The sequence below is a fragment of the Theropithecus gelada genome, chromosome 14 (genome assembly GCF_003255815.1).
Source record: "Theropithecus gelada isolate Dixy chromosome 14, Tgel_1.0, whole genome shotgun sequence".
NCBI lineage: Eukaryota > Metazoa > Chordata > Mammalia > Primates > Cercopithecidae > Theropithecus > Theropithecus gelada.
The window spans coordinates 25,427,314-25,450,070 of NC_037682.1; positions in this window are offsets into that span (position 1 = coordinate 25,427,314).

Consider the following 22,757-nt stretch of genomic DNA (forward strand, 5'->3'; position numbering starts at 1 on the left):
AAACGTGCCGAGACCAGCTCGTTTGTGGAGACCCTAACCTGGTTCAGTGGCGCTAGAGGAATTAAAGACACACACAGAAATATAGATTGTGGAGTAGGAAATCAGGGATCTCAGAGCCTTCAGAGCTGAGAGCCTCAGACAGAGATTTACTCACATATTTATTGACAGCAAGCCAGTCATAAGATTTACTAAAAGTATTCCTTACGGGAAACAAAGGGATGGGCAGAAATAAAGGGATGAGCTCTGGCTAGTTATCTGCAGCATGAACATGTCCTTAAGGCACAGATCGCTCATGCTATTGTTTGTGATTTAAGAACACCTTAAGCAGTTGTCTGCCCTGGGTAGGCCAGGTGTTCCTTGCCCTCATTCTTGTAAACCCACAACCTTCCAGCATGGGCGTCAAGGCCATCATGAGCATGTCACAGTGGTGTAGAGATTTTGTTTATGGCCAGTTTTGGGGTCAGTTTATGATCAGATTTGGGGGCCTGTTCCCAACAAAATGGGTCTATAGGTTCAATTCTAAACCATTATTATTGCTCCAGCTTTGTAAAAATCAAGTGGTTCATTTCTTTAAGGAAACACAAAATGCCGAGTAAAATTGTCATTCCCAAGCCCATATTTGGTGTCAAATAATAATAATAATAATAATAAAAGAAAAATAATTGCATTTTTTATTGATGGAACCCTAAAGAGAAACTACTTAGCAGGGCATGTGATTCCTAAGGTCCTTAAAACTTCTATTAAGTAGAAAATCTTTTTGTTCATATTGAGCTCAGTGATTTTAACAGATGAAGCCACTAAAATTTTAGTTTTAAATTGTAGTAATATTATATTTCAACATGAAATTTGCCCATAGTGCTTAAATATTTTTAGGACATTGAGTGTACCATAGTTCTTGAGATCAATGCTACTCTTTCTAGAGCAAATGTAAGAGTTAGAAGATACATAATATTCAGTGTGTTTAACTGTGAATTACAGTGGAGTGATAGATGTTGTCCTCCTAGCGTTAGGCCACCAACTGGGTGAATTGCCTGTGTAGACGAGGGGTTTTCTTAACACTCTTTTCACCTCCACAAAAAGCAATTACAGTTCCCTTTTCTCATTACCAAAGCAGCCAAATGAATCGCCTGATTATTAGGTTTATATGAATGACTCTTTAAGATATTTAGCAGTTAACTATCCTTAAAAAAATGGAAATGATTTACTAGAGAGATGTGAGAGTTTGCCATTTGAGTTAGGAGAATAATGGCATTAGTAATACTGTGCACAGAATCTCTCTGTTGATTTCTATGTTGTCTAAAACAGGTGACCCATAACCAAAATTTGATTCTGCACTGAACTAGCTACTTAAGCAAAATAAACTTCTTTCTACAATAATATTTCGGTTAAATAAATGTTGTAAAATAAGATGATTAATAGGATTTTCTCTGTATTCCATTAACTCACCTATGCTGTGGGACTGCTGAGACAAAGAGGATCTTGTTAAGAACAGACATATGGAGCTTTTCATCTTAACTGAATTCTTTGCTTGCAGGTCTGTTTTTGATCCTACGTATCCTTGTAACATTTTTTTCCAGCTGATTTTATAAGTATCTGTCATAAAATTTGGCACTTTATTGTGTATGCTTTTTCTCTATAATATTTTAGGAACTCATATATGTATCCTTTTTAAAAAACATATTCCTCATCCTTACAATGTGAAAAGTAAAAAATATAGAAAGAAATATAGAAAAATATTCCAAAACATATTAATAATCTAGATTCATTAAATTTTAGCTTACTCAAATATCCCTCTGAAATCACATGACCCTGTCCTTCAACACAAAATACAGTATAGTATCTCTCACTTTTTATTAAGGTTCTGTTAAACATACGTGAGTTCATCCCCCACAAGCTTATCAGTTTTTTGAAAAGAGGGATATTAGGCATAGGCATACCTCATGTGATTGAGCTTTGCTCTGTTGTGCTTCACAGATATTGTAATTTTTGGTGCATTTTTGTTTGTTTACAAATTGAAGGTTATGGCAACCCTTCACTGAGCAAGTCTATCAGTGCTATTTTTCTAAAAGCACGTGCTTACTTCTTGTCTCTGTATCACATTTTGGTAATTCTCACCATATTTCCATTTTTAAAAATTGTATCTGTGTTTAGAATGATCTGTGATCATTTGATGTTACTAATGTAATTGTTTTGGGGCATCATGAACTATGTTCATATAAGACTGAAAACTTGGCTGGGCACATTGGCTCACGCCTTTAGTCCCAGCACCTTGGGACACTGAGGTGGGCAGATCACCTGAGGTCGGGAGTTTGAGACCAGCCTTGCCAACATGGTGAAATCCTGTCTCTACTAAAAGTACAAAAAAATTAGCTGGATATGGTGGTGTGTGCCTGTAATCCCAGCTACTCAGGAGGCTGAGACAGGAGAATCACTTGAACCTGGGAGGTGGAGGTTGCATTGATCCGAGATCATGCCACTGCACTCCAGCCTGGGAGACAGAGTGGGACTCCAACTCAAAAACAAACAAAACAAACAAACAAACTGCAAACTTAATAAATATGGTGTGTTTACTGCACCAGCCAGCTCTTCCCCCATCTCTCTTCTTCTCTTAGGGCCTCCCTATTCCTTGAGACACAATAAAATGGAAATTATGGCAATTAATAACCCTACAACGGCCTCTAAATGTTCACATGAAAGGAAGAGTCACAATTATTTCATTTTAAGTCAAAAGCTAGGAATGAGGTGGGGCACAGTGGTTCATGCCTATAATCCCAGCACTTTGGAAGGCCGAGACAGGAGAATCACATGAGGCCAGGAGTTTGAGAACATCCTGGCCAACATGGTGTAACCCCATCTCTACTGGAAAAAAAAAAAAAAAAAAAAACCTGGGCATGGTGGTGCACTTCTGTAGTCCTAGCTACTCGGGAAGCTGAGGCATGAGAATTTCTTGAACCTGGGAAGTGGAGGTTGCAGTGAGTGAAGATTGTGCCGCTGCACGTCAGCCTGGATGACAGTGTGAGAGTCTCTCTCTCAAAAAAAAAAAAAAAAAAAAGCTAGAAATGATTAAACTTGGCGAGGAAGTCATGCTAAAACCTGCGATAGACTGAAAGCTAGATTTCTTATGCCAAACAGCCAAGTAGTGAATGCAAAGGAAAAGTTTTCTAAGGGAATTAAAAGTGCTATTCCAATGAACACATGGATGGTAAGAAAGTTAAACAGCTTATTGCTGATGAGGAGAAAGTTCGAGTGTTCTGGATCAAACCTGCCACAACACTCCCTTAAGCCAGAGCCTAATCCGGAGTAAGGCCCAATTCTCTTCAATTTTATGAAGGCTGTGAGAGGTGAGGAAGCTGCAGAAGAAAAGTTGTAAGCTAGCAGAGGTTGATTCGGAGATTTAAGGACATAAAAATTCAAGGTAAAGCAATAAGCACTCATGTAGAAGCTGCAGAAAGTTATCAAAAGATCTAGTTAAGATAACTGATAAAGATGGCTACACTGAAAGAAAATTTCAATGTAGGTGAAATAGCATTTTATTGGAAGAAGATGCCATCTAGGACTTTCATAGGTAGAGAGGAGAAGTCAATGCCTGGTTTCAAAGCTTCGAAGAAGAGTCTGACTCTCTTGTTATGGGTTAATACAGTTGGTGACCTTAAGTGGCAGCCCAAACTCATTTACCATTCTGAAAATTTTAGGGCCCTTAAGAATTATGTTAAATCTACTCTGTGTTTTATAAGGGGAATGATAAAACTTGGATGACAGCGCATCTGTTTACAGCATAGTTTACGATTTTAAGGCCACTATTGAGAACTGGCACTTAGAAAAAATTTCTTTCAAAATATTACTGCTTATGGAAACTGCACCTAGTTACTGAAGAGCTCTGATGGAAATGTAAAAGGAGATTAATGTTATTTTCATGACTGCTAAAACAACATCCATTCTGCAACTCATGATTCAAGGAGTCATTTTGACTTTAAATCTTCCTATTTAAGTTATGCATTTCATAAAGCTACAGCTGCCATCGATAGTGATTCCTCTAATGGATCTGAGCAAAAAAAATTGAAAACCGTCTGGAAGAATTCTCTATTCTAGATGCCATTCAGAACATCTGTGACTGATGGGAGGAGGTCAAAATATCAACATTAACAGGAGTTTGGAAGAAGTTGATTCCAACTTTCATGCATGATTTTAGAGTTAAGATTTCAGTAGAGGAAGTCTCTGCAGATTTGGTGAAAATAGCAAGAGAACTAAAACTAAAGTGAAACCCGAAGATTTGACTGAATTTTTAGAATCTCATGATAAAACTGAACAGATGAAGAGTTCCTTCTTTGGGATGACCAAAGAAAGTGATTTCTTGAGATGGAATCTACTCCTGGTAAAGATGCTACGAGTATTGTTGAAATGACAACCAAGGCTTTAGAATATTATGTAAACTTAGTTGAAAAGAATACTGGCAGGGTTTGAGAGGGTTGAGTGAAAATTTGAAAAAAGGCTCTGTGTGTAAAATGCTATCAAACAGCAAATGCTACAGAGAAATCTTTTGTGAAAGGAAGAGTCATCAACACAGCAAATTTCATTGCTGTCTTAGTTTAAGAAATTGTCATACCTACCTCAGACTTTAGTAACCACTGCACTGATCAGTCCGCAGCCATCAACAGTAAGATGAGACCGTCCACCAGCAAACAATTATGACTTGTTGAAGGCCCAGATTATAGTATTTATTTAACAATAAAGTATTTTAAATGTGGTATGTACTTTATACTTTTTTAAAACACAATGCTATTGCACACTTAATAGTCTAATGGCAAACATAACTTCTAAGTGCACTGGGAAACCAAATAATTGACATGACTCACTTTATTGCAGAATTCACTTTCTTGTGGTGATCTAGAACTGAACCCACAGTATCTCCAAGGTATGCCTGTACATTATCAAAAAATTTAGAATGAAGTTCTTTAATATTTTTACGTTTACTAGAATAACATAGGAGAGAAACCTAAATCTGTGCCCTTCCTATCAAATTCAGAGTAGTGCCTGAAAAACATGACAGTGTCCTTAGAATAAACCTAACTAACAAAAGAAGCTGTGAAAACCAATGAAGAATATGTATGCGTGTGTGTGTGTGTATATATATATAAAAAAAATTATACTTTAAACTCTAGGGTATGTGTGCAGAACGTGCAGGTTTGTTACATATGTACACATGTGCCATGTTGGTGTGCTGCACCCATTAACTCATTTACATTAGGTATATGTCCTAATGCTATCCCTCCCCCCACCCCCTACCCCACAACAGGCCCCAGTGTGTGATATTCCCCTTCCTGTGTCCAAGTGTTCTCATTGTTCATTTCCCACCTATGAGTGAGAACATGCGGTGTTTGGTTTTCTGTCCTTCAGATAGTTTGCTCAGAATGATGGTTTCCAGCTTCATCCATGTCCCCACAAAGGACATGAACTCATCCTTTTTTATGGCTGCATAGTATTCCATGGTGTATATGTGCCACATTTTCTTAATCCAGTCTGTCACTGATGGACATTTGGGTTGGTTCCAAGTCTTTCCTATTGTGAATAGTGCCACAATAAATATACGTGTGCATGTGTCTTTATAGCAGCATGATTTATAATTCTTTGGATATATACCCAGTAATGGGATGGCTAGGTCAAATGATATTTCTAGTTCTAGATCCTTGAGGAATCGCCACACTGTCTTCCACAATGGTTGAATAGTTTACAGTCCCACCAACAGTGTAAAAGTGTTCCTATTTCTCCACATCCTCTCCAGCATCTGTTGTTTCCTGACTTTTTAATGATCGCCATTCTAACTGGTGTGAGATGGTATCTCATTGTGGTTTTCATTTGCATTTCTCTGATGACCAGTGATGATGAGCATTTTTTCATGTGTCTGTTAGATGCAAAAATGTCTTCTTTTGAGAAGTGTCTGTTCATATCCTTAGCCCACTTTTTGATAGGGTTGTTTGATTTTTTTCTGGCAAATTTAAGTTCTTTGTAGATTCTGGATATTAGCCCTTTGTCCGATGGGTAGACTGTAAAAAATTTCTCCCATTCTGTAGGTTACCTGTTCACTCTGATGGTAGTTTCATTTGCTGTGTAGAAGATCTTTAGTTAAATTAGATCTCATTTGTCAATTTTGACTTTTGTTGTCATTGCTTTTGGTGTTTTAGTCATGAAGTCCTTGCCCATGCCTATGGCCTGAATGGTATTGCCTAGGTTTTCTTCTAGGGTTTTTATGGTTTTTAGGTCTAACATTTAAGTCTTTAATCCATCTTGAATTAATTTTTGTATAAGCTGTAAGGAAGGGATCCAGTTTCAGCTTTCTACATATGGCTGGCCAGTTTTTCCGGCACCATTTATTAAATAGGGAATCCTTTCCCCATTTCTTGTTTTTTATCAAGTTTGTCAAAGATCAGATGGTTGTAGATGTGTGGTATTTCTGAGGGCTCTGTTCTGTTCCATTGGTCTATATCTCTGTTTTGGTACCAGTACCATGCTGTTTTGGTTACTGTAGCCTTGTAGTATAGTTTGAAGTCAGGTAGCGTGATGCCTGCAACTTTGTTCTTTTGGCTTAGGATCGTCTTGGCAATGCAGGCTCTTTTTTGGTTCCATGTGAAGTTTAAAGTAGTTTTTTCCAATTCTGTGAAGGAAGTCATTGGTAGCTTGATGGGGATGGCATTGAATCTATAAATTATCTTGGGTAGCATGGCCATTTTCAAGATACAGATTCTTCCTATTCATGAGCATGGAATGTTTTTCAATTTGTTTGTGTCCTCTTTTATTTCATTGAGCAGTGGTTTGTAGTTCTCCTTGAAGAGGTCCTTCACATCCCTTGTAAGTTGGATTCCTTGGTATTTTATTCTCTTTGAAGCAATTATGAATGGGAGTTCACTCATGATTTGGCTGTCTGTTTTTCTGTTATTGGTGTATAGGAATGCTTGTGATTTTTGCACATTGATTTTGTATCCTGAGACTTTGCTGAAGTTGCTTATCAGCTTAAGGAGATTTTGGGCTGAGACAATGGGGTTTTCTAAATATACAATCTTGTCATCTGCAAACAGGGACTATTTGACTTCCTCTTTTCCTAATTAAATACCCTTTATTTCTTTCTCTTGCCTGATTGCCCTGGCCAGAACTTTCAACACCGTGTTAAATAGGAGTGGTGAGAGAGGGTATCCCTGTCTTGTGCCAGTTTTCAAGGGGAATGCTTCCATTTTTGCCCATTCATTATGATATTGACTGTGGGTTTGTCATAAACAGCTCTTATTACTTTGAGACACGTTCCATCAATACCTAGTTTATTGAGAGTTTTTAGCATGAAGGGCTGTTGAATTTTGTCGAAGGCCTTTTCTGCATCTTTTGAGATAATCATGTGGTTTTTGTCTTTGGTTCCATTTATATGATGGATTATGTTTATTGATTTGCATACATTGAAGCAACCTTGCATCACAGGGATGAAGCCAACTTGATCGTGGTGGTGGATTTGGTTTCCCAGTATTTTATTGAGAATTTTTGCATCGATGTTCATCAGGGATATTGATATAAAATTCTCTTTTTTTTGTTGTGTCTCTGCCAGGCTTTGGTATCAGGATAATGTTCACCTCGTAAAATGAGTTAGGGAGGATTCCCTCTTTTTGTATTGATTGGAATAGTTTCAAAAGGAGTGATACCAGTTCCTCTTTGTACCTCTGGTAGAATTCAGCTGTGAATCCATCTGGTCCTGGACTTTTTTTCGTTGGTAGGCTATTAATTATTGCCTCAATTTCAGAGCCCGTTATTGGTCTATTCAGGGATTCAACTTCTTCCTGGTTTAGTCTTGGGAGGGTGTGCATGTCTAGGAATTTATCCCTTTCTTCTAGTTTTTCTAGTGTATTTGTGTAGAGGTGTTTATAGTATTTTTTGATGGTAGTTTGTATTTCTGTGGGGTTGGTGGTATCCCCTTTATCATTTTTTATTGCATCTATTTGATTCTTCTCTCTTTTCTTCTTTGTTAGTCTTGCTAGTGGTCTATCAATTTTGTTGATCCTTTCAAAAAACCAACTCCTGGATTCATTGATTTTTTTGAATGGTTTTTTATGTCTCTATCTCCTTCAGTTCTCCTCTGAGCTTACTTATTTCTTGCCTTCTCCTAGCTTTTGAATGTTTTTGCTCTTGCTTCTCTAGTTCTTTTAGTTGTGATGTTAGGGTGTCAATTTTAGATCTTTTCTGCTTTTTCTTGTGGGCATTCAGTGCTATAAATTTCCCTGTACACATGGCTTTAAATGTGTCTCAGAGATTCTGGTATGTTGTGTCTTTGTTCTCATTGGTTTCAAAGAACATCTTTATTTCTGCCTTCGTTTCATTAGGTACCCAGTAGTCATTCAAGAGCAGGTTGTTCAGTTTCCATGTAGTTGAGCAGTTTAGAGTGAGTTTCTTAATCCTGAGTTCTAGTTTGATTGCACTGTGGTCTGAGAGACAGTTTATCATTTCTATTCTTTTACATTTGTTGAGGAGTGCTTTACTTTCAACTGTGTGGTCAGTTTTGGAATAAGTGCAATGTGGTGCTGAGAAGAATGTATATTCTGTTGCTTTGGGGGTGGAGAGTTCTGTAGATGTCTGTTAGGTCTGCTTGGTGCAGAACTGAGTTCAGTTCCTGGATATCCTTGTGAACTTTCTGTCTCATTGATCTGTCTAATGTTGACAGTGGGGTGTTAAAGTCTGCCATTATTATCGTGTGAGATTCTAAGTCTCTTTGTAGGTCTTTAAGGACTTGCTTTATGAATCTGGGTACTCCTGTATTGGGTGCATATATATTTATGATAGTTAGCTCTTCTTGTTGAATTGATCCTTTTACCATTATGTAATGACCTTGTTTGTCTCTTTTGATCTTTGTTGGTTTAAAGTCTGTTTTACAAATTTACAAGAAAAAAACAACCCCATCAAAATGTGAGCAAAGCACATGAACAGACATTTCTCAAAAGAAGACATTGTCACAGCCAACGGACACATCAAAAAATGCTCATCATCAGTGGCCATCAGAGAAATGCAAATGAAAACCACAATGAGATACCATCTCACACCAGTTAGAGTGGCAATCATTAAAAAGTCAGAAAACAACAGATGCTGGAGAGGATGTGGAGAAATAGGAACACTTTTACACTGTTGGTGGGACTGTAAACTAGGTCAACCATTGTAGAAGACAGTGTGGCGATTCCTCAAGGATCTAGAACTAGAAATACCATTTGACCCAGCCATCCCATTACTGGGTATATAACCAAAGAATTATAAATCATGCTGCTCTAAAGACACATGCACACGTATGTTTATTGCGACACTATTTCCAATAGGAAAGACTTGGAACCAACCCAAATGTCCATCAGTGATAGACTGGATTAAGAAAATGTGGCACATATACACCATGGAATACTATGCAGCCATAAAAAAGGATGAGTTCATGTCCTTTGTGGGGACATGGATGAAGCTGGAAACCATCATTCTGAGCAAACTATCTGAAGGACAGAAAACCAAACACCGCATGTTCTCACTCATAGGTGGGAAAGGAACAATGAGAACACTTGGACACAGGGTGGGGAACATCATACACTGGAGTCTGTCATGGGGTTGGGGGAGTGGGGAGAGATAGCATTAGGAAGTATACTTAATGTAAATGATGAGTTAATGGGTGCAGCACACCAACATGGCACATGTATACATATGTAAGAAACCCGCATGTTGTGCACATGTACCCTAGAATTTAAAGTATAATTTTAAAAAGGGAAAAATAAATAAGTAAAATAAAGTCTGTTTTTTCAGAGACTAGGATTGCAACCCACACGTTTTTTTGTTTTCCATTTGCTTGATCGATATTCTTCCATCCCTTTATTTTGAGCCTATGTGTGTCTGTGCACGTGAGATGGGTCTCCTGAATACAGCACACTGATAGATCTTGACTCTTTATCCAATTTGCCAGTCTGTGTCTTTTAATTGGAGCATTTAGCCCATTTACATTTAAGATTAGTATTTTTATGTGTGGATTTGATCCTGTCATTATGATGTTAACTGGTTATTTTGCTCATTATTGATGCAGTTTCTTCCTGGCATCGATGGTCTTTACAATTTGGCATGTTTTTGCAATGGCTGGTACTGGTTGTTCCTTTCCTTGTTTAATGCTTCCTTCAGGAGCTCTTGTAAGGCAGTCTTGGTGGTGACAAAATCTCTTAGCATTTGCTTATCTGTAGAGGATTTTATTTCTCCTTCACTTGTGAAGTTTACTTTGGCTGTATATCAAATTCTGGCTGAAAATTCTTTAAGAATGTTGAATATCAGCCCCCACTCTCTTCTGTCTTGTAGAGTTTCTGCCGAGAGATCTGCTGTTAGTCTGATGGATTTCCCTTTGTGGGTAACCCAACGTTTGTCTCTGCCTGCCCTTAATAATTTTTCCTTCATTGCAACTTTGGTGAATGTGACAATTGTGTGTTTTGGAGTTGTTCTTCTCGAGGAGTATCTTTGTGGTGTTCTCTCTATTTCCTGAATTTGAATGTTGGCATACCTTGCTAGGTTGGGGAAGTTCTCCTGGATAATATCCTGAAGATTGTTTTCCAATGTGGATCCATTCTCATCGTCAGTTTCAGGTATACCAGTCAGATGTAGATTTGGTCTTTTCACGTAGTCCCATATTGCTCGGAGGTTTTGTTCATTTCTTTTTGCTCTTTTTTCTCTAAACTTCTCACTTTATTTCACTCATTTGATCTTCAGTCAGTGATACCCTTTCTTCCACTTGATTGAACCGGCTACTGAAGCTTGTGCATACGTCACGTAGTTCTCATGCCATGGTTTTCAGTTCCATCAGGTCACTTAAGGTCTCTACACTGTTTATTCTAGTTAGCCATTCATCTAATCTTTTTTCGAGGTTTTTAACTCTTTGCGATGGGTTCGAACATCCTCCTTTAGCTCGGAGAGGTTTGTTATTATGATTGTCTGAAGCCTTCTTCTCTCAACTCGTCAAAGTCATTCTCCATCCAGCTTTGTTCTGTTGCTGGTGAGGAGCTGCCTTCCTTTGGAGGAGAAAAGGCACTCTGATTTTTAGAATTTTCAGCTTTTCTGCTCTGGTTTCTCCCCATCTTTGTGGTTTTATCTACCTTTGGTCTTTGATGAAGATGACATACAGATGAGGTTTTGGTATGGATGTCTTTTCTGTTAGTTAGTTTTCCTTCTAACATTCAGGACCCTCAGTTTCAGGTCTGTTGGAGTTTGCTGGAGGTCCACTCCAGACCATGTTTGCCTGGGTATCACCAGTGGAAGCCGCAGCACAGCAAATATTGCAAACGGCAAATGTTGCTGCCTGATCCTTCTTTCATAAGCTTCATCTCAGAGGGGCATCCGGCCATATGTGGTGTCAGTTGGCCCCTACTGGGAGGTGTCTCCCAGTTAGGCTACTTGAGGGTCAGGGACCCACTTGAGGAGGCAGTTTGTCCATTCTCAGATCTGAAACTCTGTCCTAGGAGAATCACTACTCTCCTCAAAGCTCTCAGACAGGTACGTTTAAGTCTGCACAAGTTTCTGCTGCCTTTTGTTGAGCTATGCCTTATCCCCAGAGGTGGAGTCTACAGAGGCAGGCAGGCCTCCTTTAGTTTTGGTGGGCTCCACCCAATTCGAGATTCCTGGCTACTTTGTTTACCTACTCAAGCCTCAGCAATGGTGGATGCCACTCCCCCAGCCTTGCTGCCTTCTTGCAGTTTGATCTCAGTCAGTTGTGCTTGCAGAGAGGGAGGCTCCATGGGTGTGGGATCCTCCAAGTCAGTTGTGGGATATAATCTCCTGGTGTGACGTTTGCTAAGACCATTAGAAAAGCACAGTATTAGTGTGGAAGTGAACCGAGTTTCCAGGTGCCATTTGTCATGGCTTCCCTTGGCTAGGAAATGGAATTCCCTGACCCCTTGCACTTTCCAGGTGAGACAATGCCCCACCCTGCTTTGGCTCACACTCTGTGGGCTCCACTCACTGTCCTACAAGCCCCAGTGAGATGAATCTGGTACCTCAGTCAGAAATGCAGAAATCACCCATCTTCTGCGCCACTCACACTGGGAACTGCAGACTCGAGCTGTTCCTATTTGGCCATCTTGGAACCAGAAGCTATGTATATATTTTTAAAAATCCCAGTTAAGGTAATCCGTGATGAAAAAGTAAGACTCACATTATTTCTCATTTAACAGTGTAAATATTAAAGGAAGAGAGGTGGAATTTCAGTGAAGAATGCCCCAGCAGACAGTTTCTGATTTTGCCAGTTTATCAAAATGCAGGAACTAGAAAGTGAAGGTTTGGCTAGATGCGTTGGCTTATGCCTGTAATCCCAGCACTTTGGGAGGCTGAGGCTATGGATTATGGGGTCAGGAGTTCAACACCAACCTGGCCAAGATGGTGAAACCCTGTCTCTACTAAAAATACAAAAATTAGCTGGGCATGGTGGCAGGTGCATATAATCCCAGCTACTTGGGAGACTGAGGCAGAGAATTGCTTGAAGTTGGGAGGCGGAGGTTGCAGTGAAGTGACATCACACCACCGCACTGCAGCCTGGGCAACAGAGCAAGACTCCATATAACAAAAAAAGTAGAGGTTATGACAAGTTTATTTCTTTATTTAACAAATATTTATGGAGTATATCTTTAGGTGCAGAAGATAAAGCACTGAGTAAAATAAATATGATCCTGTTTATATTATGGAGTAAAAAATGCAGTAGGAAGACAAACATTAGAAAGATAGAACTACAGAAACAATTGTGTAATTACAATTCTCATAAAGTAAAAGTTCAGAAAGCTAAGCATGACTATAAGGTAGTGAGCTAGTTTAGAATTCCTCATTGGTCAGAAAGTACCTTTCATGCTAGGTAACTTTTGAAAGCTCATACATGATGTGGCAAAGAAAGTACTACCTGGGGAGAGCATATGCTGATGTAGAAATAAGCCAACTATGTTTGAGGAATAGGAAAGAAAGGACAATTTAATCTAGGTGCCGAAAATAATTGGTATGATACTGATGTAAGAAGTAAACCAAGCTCATATCATATAAAGCCTTAAAATATATTACATATTTAAATATCTGTATTATAATTGGACAGGGAGCCAATGAAGATTTTTTTCTGCATAATTGATATCAACTTATTTTAAAATATTTACTTCAGTTGCTGTGTAGATAATGTATTAGAGAGGGACAAGAGTTAGAGATTCCAGTTAGAAAAGCATTATGATCGTTCAGTCAAGAGACAACTCTAGCTTGGACCAATGGCATTGCTAGTGTAGAGGAAGTGTTGAATTTAAACCTTTTTTCCAAAAGGTAGAATTGATATGACTTGCTGGTATATTGAACTTGGATTTGGGGAAAAGTAAAGAATGTAGCACACATCCCAGGTTTTTGCCCTACTAACAGGGTTTTTATAATTGTCATTCTGTAAGCCTTAGGAGATTGACCATTAATTTAGTTGGAGACAGAGGCAATCCCAAACCCAGTCTAAAAATTTTGAGAGAAGCCTGTGAGAACACCAAAGGCAGTGGGTTTAATACTCAGAAGTGTCTGGGATGAAAATAGGAATTTAGGACCCATAGGTATAGAGATAGCATTTAACCTCGTTGGAACTAATAATATCTAGGAGTTCTGTGTAAAAGAGTCTATTTCAAAAATTTGAATCCATGGACAGTAAAATGGGTATTCACTGAACATGCAGACAACTAATATTTGGTAAAACTTTATGAAAAAATTATCAGTTTAAAATAATGAAACAATATTATGAAATAGACTAATAATGTAAAATAATTGTATTTGTGGTAGTAACAATATTTCATTTTTTAAAGAGAGATTGTATTGTTTATAATTACTTTAGAATCTACAACATTAGTTAAGAGTTGCTTAACTGTTCAAGCAATCAGTGATGGATTGCTTGAGTCATACAACTGATTTTACAGCCAGATTTTTTTTTTTTTTTTTTGAGACAGAGTCTCGCTCTGTTGCCCAGGCTGGAGTGCAGTAGCATGATCTTGGCTCACTGCAACCTTCACCTTCTGGGTTCAAGCAGTTCTCCTGCCTCAGCCTCCCAAGTAGTTGGGATTACAGGTGTGAACCACCACACCTGGCTAATTTTTGTATTTTTAGTAGAGACAGGGTTTCACTATGTTGGCCAGGCTAACCTTGAACTCCTGACCTCAAGTGATCAGCCCACCTCAGTTGGTCTCCCAAAGTGCTGGAATCACAGGTGTGAGCCACTGCACCAGACCCAGATTTTTTTTTTTTTCTTGGTTTTTAGTTCTGATTAGAATATTCAATTTCAGAATAACAAATCATGAGAAATAACCAGATGGCTCTGCTAGGTGGTTCTGGAAAGTTATGTCAACATAGACTAAGAAATTATGAAGAGAGTTCTCCTTAAGTCTAATGATATCATTCTTTCAGTTACTCCGTCAGCTACTATATATCACTTAAAAATCTGGAAATGTACCTCTTTCATCTGATGAAATAGAAGTGAATGAACTCTTAATATTCTCTAGTTGGATTAAGCTCTAAAGGTTGTATATTCAGTTTTTAATTAATACAAAAGTCAGTATAACTTTATGTTAGACACCTCCCATTTTCATACCACAGACCTTATCATTATCAATCACTTCAATCTTACTATATTCTCAGTCTAAATTTTATGCATTCTCTGACCACAACTTTTAGCTTTCCAACTCACTAATAAAGCCTAAGTCCTAGGATCCTTTTCACTACTCTTCAATCATTTATCTATTGAATCAACAACGTCAGCTTCTTACCCAATTGATGTTCCTTTTTTTCTCCTTACTCGTTTAATATTCCATGGTCAAGAACTATGTTCTTTCCCTTGCCTACACCCTCAATGCCCTTGTTTCTCTCTTGTTTTTGTAATTTTTACTTAACAGAGCTACAGCCATAGTTAAATTCACATCTCTTATTACTGCACCTGTTCATCTGATTTTGTTGAGGAAAAACACATAATCATGATATTTGGCCTCATTTTACGTTGATGTCCTCAAACTTCACTTGATCCATTAATTCTATCAGATAATTGTATTGTATTTCCCTAGACCAGTCATTCTTTCATTGTCCTATATATCTTTCACACTTTCTCTTCAAACTCCCAACAACTTCCCTCCCATCCGCATTCTAAGCTGAAAACCATACTTCCTAATTCTAGAAGAAGGAAAAGGAGAAGAAGAAAAACAGCGACAACAGCAAGAACAAGCAGCAGCAGCAGCAGCAATACTAAGAGAACTTGCACAGCCTCACACCATCTAGTATACCATCAATATCTGTGGATTCATACTCTGCCTGTCAATCTGTTATGGTAAATGAATGACCTATACTTCTAAGTAAAACCATCCCTTTCTACCACATACATATCCCATTTTCTCTCTCTGTTACTCAAGGATATAGTTCCATCAACTTTCCCTTTTCCCTTCTAGATCATTCCAGTCAGCAGGCAAACATGCTGTAATTCTCCTTACCTAAAGTAAATAATGAATGTTGGTCAATGAATAAATAAAGAACATATTAATGATCCCACTTGATTTGCTAGCTGTTACCTTTTTTGTTTTTTTCCTTTTCTGCAGCAAAACATCTCAGAGGAATTTATTCAGCTTGCTGTCTCCAATTCTCTAGTTCATTTTCTCTTGAATACACTTCAGTAAGGGTTTTGCATAACAAAAATGGGTCTTATAGATGTGTTTAGTAATCTCTGACTGGTTAAATCCAATGGTCAGCACCCAGTTTCCATCTTGTCTGAGCAGCTTTGCACACAGTTGATGACTAAGCTCCTCTTCATTCTTTCTTCGGTTGACTTCTATGATGCTACTCTACCTTCCTGGTTTTCCTTCTGGTCATATCCTTTACTCTTGATTGTTTCATATCAGAAACATTTGTGAAATCCTCCTTTATTCTTGTGGTCTTAGTGTTGGGGGTTCTTCGATCACTTCTTGGCTTCCTTTCTATACTCACTTCTTTGTTGATTTCATCCAGTGTCATGGTTATAAATTTATTAAACTTATATCTTCAAATTGCTCTAGCAAACTCCAGGCTCATATATCAACTGTAAACTATTATCTCCACTGAGATAATTCATAGTGATCTTAAGCTTATCATATCTAAACCCAGACTCTTATTTGTCCCCTCACTTAGGGTTGCCACATAAAATACATATTACCCAGTTAAATGTGAATTTCAAAAAAAAATTTATTGAAGTACAAGTATGTTACACATATTATCTGAAATTAAAATTTACCAAGTGCCTTCTATTTGTATTTGCTAAATATAACAGTCCTAAAAATCTGTGCCGCTCACAGCCTTTCACAACTGAACTCGTGACTTGATCCTTCCACTTGATTAGACCAAAAATCTTGGTGTGACCTTTTACTTCTGCCTTTGTCACCCCACACCCAATCTAGTAGGAATGACCAAATGTATTCAGTATGACTGCTTTTCACCATCGATTTACCACCATCCTTGTCCAAGTTCCAAGTTACCATCATTGCTCACTGAATTATTACAATAAGGTCCTAATTGGCACTCCCCCTTTGACATCTCTTCCTATACCATTCCAAATAATTATCAACATAGAGCCAAAGTAACTATTTTAAGATATAAGGCTAATCATGTTTCTTTGTACAAAACTCTGTAATAGCTCCCTATTTCATGCAGAGTAAAAGCCTAAGTAATCACCCACAAGTCCTATATGATCCATCACCAGCATGTCACCTCTCCTTTCTTAATCATCTACTCTTCCTTTACTTACTATGCTTTGTCCTTCTTGGTCATTCTTAAACATAATAGAAAAGTCACCTTAGAGCCTTTGTCTTTGCTGTTCCTTCATCCTGAAGTATTCTTCCCCAGATAGCTACGTGGCTAAATCTTTTATGAAATTGTTGTTTCTCAAATGTCAACTTTTCAACAAGTCTGCTCTGACAAATTTATTTAAAATTGCACATATTTCCAATCCCTTATATTAAATCACTATCAACTTTCTTTACCTTTTCTTCTGTCAGCTCTTATCTTTTAATTGGAAATGTATATTTTTATTGTATTTATTCCAAACATTAGAGCAGTTATGGCATATAACAAGTCCTCAAGTAATATTTGTGGAATAAATAAAACAAGTTTTGTAGAGCCTTGATTATTATCTTAACCCCAAAAGCATTTTCTATTATATACTTTTAGGAAACATTAGGGTGAAGCTTTCGAATGTAGGTATATTTTTTAAACAAAACATAGTGCACATTGATCAAGATTTTATACAAAACTTAAAAATACGTATATTTTTAAAATATTTTTTTAAACAACCAAGAGGTTTATATTAACAATGAAGATAAAGACCAACCATTCAATTTATAACGCTCATGAAAAACAAAATATTGAATCCACATTTAATGTGAATTAGTGCTGTGATCTAAGAGACCAAAATAAACACCCCTTTATCAACTAAGGCCTTATGGAAACAAAAATTGCCTACAGGTCGAGAGTTCTGGGCCTGCTGGCAGGGTAAATTTCTAAATTCCTATGACTATAAGAAAATACTCCCTAACAGTAGAAGCTATCAGGCTGACTCACAACCCAGACCACTACAACTCTGATTGGACAGAGGACCAGACTTGCAAACATGCTTTCCTGATAAGCAATTGCAGACCTTAAGCCAGTTTCATCCAGCTTGTAGAGGTTGTGCACAAACTGTCTTTGTTCACCTTTTCATGTAAAGAGCCCAATTCTAACTCATTTTAATGCTAATACCCTGCCCCAAAGTGAACATGGGATTTATGTTACATACGTGTTTACCCATGCTGCATGCATTTGGCTCCCCTCATAAATATGTATAGCTTTCCCCCAAAACCTGCTGGATTGGATAATACCAGCTCTGTGTAGCAAAAAACACAAACTGTCTGATATGGTTTGGTTCTGTGTTCCTACTGAAATCTCATGTTGAATTGTAATCCCCTGTGTTGAAGGAAGAGCCTGGTGGGGGTGACTGAATTCTAGGGATGGGCTTCCCCCTTGCTATTCTTGTGATAAGAGTTCTCAGGAGAGCTGGTGGTTTGAAAGTGTGTAACATTTCCTCCTTCACGATCTTTCTCTCCTGCTATGCCACAGTAAGGTATGTTTGCTTCCCCTTCTCCTTCCGCCATGATTGTAAGTTCCCCGAGGCCTCCCAACCATGCTTCCTGTACAGCCTAAGGAACAGTGAATTGAATTGAACAGTTGAATTGAACAGTCAATTAAACCTCTTTTTTTTTTTTCCATAAATTGCCCAGTCTCAGGTAGTTCTTTGTAGCAGTGTGCGAGAATGAAATAATACACTGTCATTTTCCCTCTTTGAAGAGAGGGGGCCTTTGGATCATACTGGAGACTTTCTTTTCCTGGCTTGCAAACTGATATCACCAATAAAACTCTCCTTTCTACTGTGTAGCCATCCTGGTGGTCTTTTAGATGATAGTGCAGAGAGATATGTAAAGTAAATTGAAATATGAAGGAAAAGATGAGGTAAAAATTTATTAACACAGTTTATACTCTTTTAAATTCATCTCAGGTAAGATGACCTAACTAGTACAGTGTTTTATATAAATAGCATTTAAAAGCTTAACAGTCATGAAAATGGGAATGAGACTTCTGAGAAAAATCATTTTAAAAATCTTGCATTTCATATGTGTGAAATTATTGGAGAATTATAAATCTAGTATGCAAATACAATTGTATATAATGTAATACATGTACATACATATGTATGTAATGTAAGATAATGTATATAATGTAATACATGTACATACATGTGTATACACATATATATACACACACACACACGAAGTATGTAATAGTAGTCTGCAAGTTATTTGGTATATATGTCAACAAAAGGAGTCAAACTCTGTAAAATATTTAAAGAGATTTTTTTCTGAGCCAAGTATGAGTAACCATGGCCCATGACACAGCCCTCAAGAGGTCCTGAGAACATGTGCCCAAAGTGGTCGGGGTGAAGCTTGGTTTTATGTATTTTAAGGAGGTATGAGACATCAATCAAATACATTTAAGAAATACATTGGTGGCCGGGCGCGGTGGCTCAAGCCTGTAATCCCAGCACTTTGGGAGGCCGAGACGGGCGGATCACGAGGTCAGGAGATCGTGACCATCCTGGCGAACACGGTGAAACCCCGTCTCTACTAAAAAAATACAAAAAAACTAGCCGGGCGAGGTGGCGGGCGCCTGTAGTCCCAGCTACTCGGGAGGCTGAGGCAGGAGAATGGCGTAAACCCGGGAGGCGGAGCTTGCAGTGAGCTGAGATCCGGCCACTGCACTCCAGCCTGGGCNCCCCCCAAAAAAAAAAAAAAAAAAAAAAAAAAAAAAAAAAAAAAAAAAGAAATACATTGGTTTGGTCCAGAAAGGCAGGGCAACTCAAAGCAGGAGGAGGGGAAGAAGGAGGCTTTCAGGCTATAGGTAAATTCAGACATTTTCTGGTTGACAATTGGTTGAGTTTGTCTAAAGACCTGGGCATTATAGAAAGAAAATGTTCAGATTACGATAAAAGATTGTGGAGACTGAGGTTCCTTTGAAGTCTTACAGTGGCTGCCCTTAGAGAAAATAGATGAAAATTGTTTCCTATTCAGATATTTAAAAGGTGCTAGACTTTTAGTTAATCTCTTTAGGATTGGAAGGCACTTGGAAGGAAAAGGTCTAGCTATGTTAATAGGGATTATTTACCGATGTGAGTTTTCCCCCACAAAGGACGGCTTGCAGAGCCATTTCAAAATGTGACAAAAATATGTTTTGGGGGTAAAATAGTTTGATTTTCTTCCTTGTCTCATACTGTTATGTCAGAGTCATGTCGGAAAATAAGTCATGATATATAGGATTAAATAGAACTCATTTGATGAGAATGTATGGTTTGTAGGGCATGGCTCCACAGACTCCTTAGAAAGGAGTCTGGGCAAGATAAAAAGATAAGAAAATCAGAATTTAGTATCTCTCTCTATATATAGAGGGCTATCTATATTCTGCAGCTTACTTTATGACCCTTCAAGAACCATGAGTGTTTTATAAACTACACCCTAAGGAACACTTTTTTTCTCACTAGAACCCAGGGCAGACAGCTTAGGAACATTCCACAGGTAGAGGCTTAGATTTGGTCTTTGCTATGAGCACCCGAAAAAGGGGCCTGAACCTTCCCATTACTTGGTTTTAAACTCAGAAATGGGAAAGGATGGTTAATGCAATCTCACATAAATTTGGGAAAGCCAGAACAGGAGAAAAGTACATGCCACTTTCTGACTGGAAACTTGTGACGGACACAGCAACCAGAGACGAGAGAGGGGCTATAGGCTTCAGCAGTAGACATACTCCTAACCTTGGTGTACGTAGCATGTAGCAAGGCCTAACCTTGGTGAGCACATCTTAATAGATGCCAGGAAAGGATGTTTCTGAAGCAAACACACCTCATCCTTCAATTTCTGGACTATGTGTAAAAAAGCCCTTTTGTAAATTGTATTTTATCCAATATGTACATTGGAGTAAAATGCAGTGGAAATAAACAGACCAAACTTAAGAAAATTTGACCATGCTTTGCTACATATTAGAACCATGTTATGTATCCATGTCAATTTTACATCTAAATTTTAGGTAATATTTGCATTTAGCCTCTCTCTGCTTTTTTTCCTCACCACCACAAAATCCATAAAAAATGTTATCAATTTAAGGACCATCTGCAAAAGAAAACCAGACTAGAAACAGAATGTTTGATGCATAAACTATCCTTTAGATCACCTTTAAGACAATATTCTATCAGGCAATAAAAACTTCCAGTTCAATTTCCTTTAATAGAACTAAGATTTCCCCTGAATAAAATTCTCTTTGTTTGCTGACTGGGAAAGATAGCTAATTTTAATAGCGATTGTCCCTCCAAGACTATCCTATGTTTTCAGGTTGCTTAGGAAATATGAATTTCAGGATGAAAAAAGTCATTAGCAATAGAGGTATTTAGAAGCCGTAAAAGGGTAAAATGTACATTTAGCACAAAGCAGCAATCTCTTTACTCATAGCTCCAGGGTTATCAGGATGTCATTAACGGCTTTTTACTATGTAAATGTTTTCAAACAAAATAAGCTAAATGAGTAGCAAGGTGAATGTGGTTCATTCCAAAACACTTATTTAGAGTTGCTTGAAAATTGAAGATGAAAAAATGGTAAAATGTCAACTTCTTTCCAAACAGAGTAAACGCCAAATCTTTCCATTGCTCCAAATCAATTTGTGTTGTAATGTAATTTAGTTTCATAGTATTTAGGTCAAACACTCTTTCTAGAACCCTGCAGAGTAACAAATGTTGTCACATATTTCTGTTTTATTTTATTTCTTACTAGCATGCTACAGAGGAGTACCTGTAAATTTTTACTTTGATGTAGCCTAAAAGTCTCCCTTTTCACACCTAAAGAGATGAGCTGTTTCCCTCCACCACCCCCATCCCCCACAAAAAAAAGGTAAAAAATTTGATGACAAAGTACCTAGGAATCAGGCAAGATTAATCTTTCTTATTTCAAAAGAGTAACAAGAACGTGTTCAATATATGTGCCCACTTCTATAATGCACATTTACTAAGCACCTGTTAGAGGTAGATTCTCAAGGAGATTTTTGAATAAGACTTAAATGCTGTCTTTAAAATGCTCCTACTCTAGTAGATAGAACTGCAATTTAACAGTGAGTTCACCCTGCTGATTTAGAAAATAAATTTTAGCAAACACCAATTACCTATAACACATATGCACTTAATGTCAATATGCTTATGTATATTTTTCCATAATATTTCTATGCAAGTATATAGATATATTTTCTCCAAATGGGAATATACTCTCCACAATTCTTTATTTTAAACTTACAATTCATGTATTAAATAGTGTATTTCCAGGGTTACAGTTTTAATGGCACTCACATATATGGTTGTATTAAATGTATTTGACTATTCTTGAAGTGTTGAATGATTTTATGCTACCAAAGTTTTGCTATTATAAAAAAAAAAATGCTGAGCAGAGTATGACTATAGACAGGTTTTTGCGTGGTACTCAAATAGCGTTTGCAAAAATTATGACAGTGATAAAAATCTGACATAGGAACATTTTAACAGTACAGAAATCTGACCTAACCAACTCCATCTTGCTTCTAACTCCCAAGCTGCCCTTGTTCATTCCTGGATATAGGCCAAGCTAATTATGGGAAGAATTTAGTCTATAGTTTAACTTTGACACAAAGATAACAACAGCCCCTTCCCCAGACGAACTCCCTCTTAGGGATCAGATCACCTTTGTAAAATGAACAAATTAGTTACAATTTTAGAAATTATGCCTCAAGAGTTACGCAGCCGTGGGCCGGGCGCGGTGGCTCACGCCTGTAATCCCACCACTTTGGGAGGCTGAGACGGGCGGATCACGAGGTCAGGAGATCGAGACCATCCTGGCTAACACGGTGAAACCCTGTCTCTACTAAAAAATACAAAAAACTAGGCGGGTGAGGTGGCCGGTGCCTGTAGTCCCAGCTACTCGGGAGGCTGAGGCAGGAGAATGGCGTGAACCCGGGAGGCGGAGCTTGCAGTGAGCTGAGATCCGGCCACTGCACTCCAGCCTGGGCGACAGAGCAAGACTTCGTCTCAAAAAAAAAAAAAAAGGAGTTACGCAGCCACAAACTACAAGACTCCCAACTTACCCAATTGTTTCTGTAGATAACATCACTACTGTAAAATCTAAGATTGA